Here is a 4,955-nt window from a genome sequence, read left to right as displayed (position 1 = left end):
GCAGCCCCGAGCGATTTAAATTTCATCGAGGGCAGAGGCGGGCCCGCAGATCGCCGGCTTTCGCCACCCCTTCCCCTAACCCTCCCCCGGGCTGGGCCTCCCGCCTCCGCGGGGCTCCCGCTCGGGCTCCTCCCCGCTCCGGGACGCTCCCGCCACCCCGCCATACCCCCGCCGCCGCCTCCCGTCACGCGAGCGGCCCGCGGGCCCCGCGGCGGCCCCGCCCCTCTCTGGGGCCGCGCGATCGGGCCGCGGCCCCGCCGTACCCACCTCGGCGTGCCGGCGCGGAGAGGGGCGGGGCTTCGGGGGAAGGGGGCGGGGCCTGAGCGGGGGCGCGTGCGCGAGCGGCTGGGGGGGCGCGCGCGGCCCGCACGCACGCGCGCTGCGGTGTCGGGTGGCCGCTGGGGGGCGCTTCGGGGCGGGAAACCTTCACTGGGGGCGGCTCGTGTGAGGGGCCGGTGTTGGGAGCTGAGGAGGAGCGGTGGTGCGGCTGCCTTAGGCTCAGCGCTACGCACCCCGAACTGCAGAGAACTCGGTGCCTTCCTTTCTTTCCCTTTCCCTCTCCTCTTCTCTCCTCTCCTCTCCTCTCCCTAGGGCTTTGTGGCTGCCTTAATGCCGTGCAGTGTTTTAATTCAGCAAACTCTGCGGCTCTCCCGCTCTTTATATCTATCCCTGCATAGATCTGTGCCTTAATATCGGTATTTTATTGCTTTCTATTTGCAACCAGCTACTCAATACCATGCAGAGCCTGGTGTCTCCCTACGTCTGCTCGCTAGCCCAGTGTTAGCACCTCCTGGCTTTTCCGAGGAGCTGGGAACCTGCTGTGCTGTTCCTGGGTCACGTGGATGCAGGGTAGCTTTACTCACAGGCTCAACAAAAGCTCTGGCATCATTCAGTGCCTATTTTTGGCTCCGTGACCTACAGTGAGTGACAGATGAGCCCCATCCTGACTGTCACCCCCTCCTTGATCTTTCCCATTTGCCCCCCCTCACTCCCATTTCCACCACCGTCATTAAGGGCAAATCAGGTGTTGGCTTGCAAAGTTGGATCTGGTCGTAAACGTTCTCGGCACACGGCTTCTCCTTTCAGGGCTCGAAGCCAGGCTATAGGAGGTGGAAAAGAGGAAAAGAAGAAAGCTGCTTGTCATGGGTTCAGAGCATTCCCCATTTTGCTGCTTGCTTGAAATAGACTCCATTTCCCCAAACCAGCCTGCATCCCCACTGCGCCCATGTAATGGGATGTGGGCACTGCAGTGCCCATCTACATCCATGTGCCCTCCTATACAACCATGTGCCCACCTACATCTCTATGTACCCACCTACACATCAGTGTGTCCACAAAGCTGAGCATGGCCCCCATGGGGCAATACAACCGTGTCCAAAATGCATCTTGTCCCTTTACCGCAGTCTTGTCAGCCACACATAATGGCCCCTTCCAGTGAAGAGCCACCTGGCGCCATTTTCTTAAGGTCTTAACATGGCTGCCCAGGATCCTGTGGCCCTACCACCATGTCTGGCAGTCGGTTTGAGCATCAGAGAAGACATCTGCATCGATGAGTGCAGTGCAGTGCTCTAGGGGGAGGCTGGAAACGGACTTGTTCTGCTTTGAAAGGCAGCTGAGAAAATACACAGTAAAGCAAAGCAAAACAAAAATCCCAAGTTTGTTGGAGCTCCCGTTCCTTGATGGATCTTCCAGCAAGCAGAAAGAGGCCCGATGGTGTGAGACACCTGCACTCTGTGGCTGACTGAGCCCCAAAGGGTCCCGGAGCCTGCTACAAGGTAGTCTTATACTGTTCCTACAGAGGCACAAAGGTGTTGGGGGAAGACCTTGGCGTTGCCTCATGGCAGACATTCCTGCACTGACACGATCAAGCCACCAATCTGTTTGGTGGCTGAGGTTCTAACCCAGGTCATCCTCCCATGATCTTGGTGAAGGATCTCAGAAGGATTTTGGTGACTGACAGGGGAGGAGAGTGTTACTCAGCCCTCTCTTGCTCCACCTGGCCAAGTGGAGCACAAGGAGGCATTTGACTGGCAAGTAATTGGTAATTAAATGTTGTACATGTGTGCACTGGAATGTGGTGAACCTGGCAGTGAAAAAGCATGCAGACTGGTCATGAGTGAGATGAAACAGGAGCAGTTATGACCTTTCATGGGTTCTCAATGAGCCACTTCTGTATCTGTTTCTTCAATCTGTTGCTAGGGGGTCTTGTGGGATTGTAGGGAACAAGAAGTTATGGTGCCAAAGGGGTCTGGTGCCAGCTGACCCATGGTGTGTGCCATGTGCCATGTCCTCACCCAGCTCTGCCCCACACCAGCCTTCCCTGCTCCATCTCAGCTGGAACAAGCTTGTTTCACTAGAAAGAGCACTTAGTAAATCCTCTTAATTAATGCCATATTTGCTTCCCTTCCTTAGTTACACAGCAACAAAAGAATTCAGCTGGAACCTTTGCTTTTAGTTTTCTTTGCAGTACTAAATGAAATGCCAGAAAACAATTATTTCTCTTGCCCAAGCGGCACGTAGCAACACATGAAACTTCCCTTATATCTCCTTTTGGTGTCAAACGGGGAGTCTTGCATTCCTTTCAAGGACATGTCACCACTGCTCAGGTTTTGCTGGCGACTCCATGGATTGTCTCAGGGCAGCTCCTTGGATTGTAAAGCTGTCTGTGGATTGTAAATCACATTTAGTGCCTGTTAGCTGTTTCTCAAGGAGAGGCTTAGCTGAAGTGTAGTCCACAGCTTTGGTGCAGTCCTGGAGGCTCCTGCGGGCTGTGGCGGTTTCTCGCCTGGAGCCGGAGATGGCTGTAAATGCAGCATGAGGGGAGGAGTGGATGCAACAGGGTGATGCCGAGTGGCATCACATCCTGGGAGGAGGCTCGGAGGAGAGTGATGGCATATTTTTCCCATTACTCAACATCTTCCCGCACAGTAATGTTCTCTTCTGCAGGGGTGGATGGTCTTGGTGCACACATTTTGGTGTTTTGCAGCAGTCCCAAATGATTTTCTGCCTAACGTAGCACGTGAGTAAGAGATGCTAAAACCCAGCCAGGAACAAATGAGGTCTGTGTTCCTCTCGATGGCCTCAGCACTGGGGAGCCTCTCCTAGGCAGGTCCATCCCTGCCTCCTCTGCTGCTACATACCCCAGGCAGCAAAAGCAGTCCACGTCCACGGGCCCAACTTGGGAATGGAAAATCACAAATCTAAATCAAGGCCTTTCAATCTTTGGTGAATTATTCCATTCTTGGTGTGTTATTCTTGTTATGGGGACTGGGGTAGGGACACCACAAGCAGGGGAGATATCTTCTTTGCTCCCAGAAGTCCATCGTCAAGGTAAGCACAGCGGGTGGTTGCCTTCAGAAACAGAGGGCAGGCCTGGAAACCAGCTGGCTGTGTGTGTGACTTCTGGGCAGCACGGGGCCAGCATCTGCCTGAGGAACAGCCTCAGCGGCTGGCAGTGGGACAGCAAACACTGCTGAAGGAAGGGACACCTGGGATCACTGCCAGGTTACTGCCAGGCTCCTTACACTGAGCTTGCAGCTGGTATATGTAATACAATCTTCTGCTGTGCTGGGTCCCACCAACATCAACAGCATTTGTTACTCTGCAATTGCGTTCTGACCATGCTGGAGCTGGTCCTTCAATGCCATGCATCCCACTTGTCTGAAAGCACTTTCTTTTTATTTCTGTTGTTTCCTTAAGTTACAACATGAAATTTAAATGCTGCATAACTTTTCTGGAGAAACCCAGAAGCAGAAGCAGCCAGGGATGTTTTACAGGCGTACCAAGAGAAATGTGAGGTGCTCTGCTTCAGCAAAGAAGCTTTGGCAGAAATTACAGTTTACTGGTGGAGGAGCTCAAAGCTTTCCCTGAATACAGACTGCTTGCAGGAGCCAAATCCTTCAGTTTTCAGTGAAAACCTTGGAAACCAACTCCTTAGGAATGACAAATGGCAGAGTTTGCCAGCTGGAAGCCTCTGGGAAGGGAAGTAACAAGTTGATGCTGCTGAGGGGAATGTGCTGGTGAGGGGGACAGCACGGACACGAGCTGGTGCCAGTCAGGCTGTGCTGAGTGTGAGGGCTGTTCTACTCTTTGATTGACTGAAAAAATCAAGACCATAAAGCTGGTATGACCATGCAAGAGGTTAGGCTGGCATGTGCTGGGTCCCCAGGGCACATGCTGTTTTGCCTTCACGTGCCACTGCCAAGTCCTTGCTGGTGGACCTCCTTGCAGCCCAGTGCCAGCTGGTCCTCCTCATCTTCCACTTGGTGGCAATACAAAGGTGGCTCAGCTCCAAGAGGTGTATGTCATGGGCACAGCCTGCCCTGCTACCTGCTCTGTCAATGGATCTGCAAGGATCTCACACCTTGAGAACTTTGCTTTGCCTCTCCCTGCATCCCCTTCCCTGCATGGTGGTTGCCACTCTGTGAGACACAGTGGCTGTGGAGGGGCACAAACCATGGGGACAAGAACAGGAGAGCTTGCCAGGAAATAAACGTGGGGCTTCTTTGCTGGAGGCAGAAGCAGGCTGCAATTTTGGTGGGATCAACTCATGATCTTGGCATAAGGCAGAGAGTAAACTTGGCCTTCTAGAAAGTTAGATTAGAAGCTCCCTTAAGCTTTTATGAGAAGTCTCTGCAAAACAATCAGCAGAAGCAGTCGGAAAGCAAATTACAGCCATTGATGGGAGCTGAAGAAGCTCCAGTGGCTGTAAGACAGCCTTCCCTTCAAACTTCATGACCTTCTTCGAGAGCTTCCTCCTCTCCACTGCTTGCCTTCTATTGGGGCCAAACAGGTGGCACCCAGACAGCTGTGCCACTCGGCAATTGGATCTTTTAAAGCTGATTTAGGGAGACTTCTGTCTGGCTGAGTATGGCTTTTGGACACATCGGATGGCTTAAAAAATAAATGAGATATGGTCAGCTCATCACCCAATGGAACCTGGGGAGAGAGTGAAT

This window comes from Lagopus leucura, unplaced genomic scaffold (assembly GCF_019238085.1).
Source record: "Lagopus leucura isolate 7727_CA_CO unplaced genomic scaffold, USGS_WTPT01 Super-Scaffold_73, whole genome shotgun sequence".
Taxonomy (NCBI): Eukaryota; Metazoa; Chordata; class Aves; order Galliformes; family Phasianidae; genus Lagopus; species Lagopus leucura.
The sequence above is the reverse complement of the archived record's forward strand: the minus strand, read 5'-3'. Positions refer to the sequence as shown.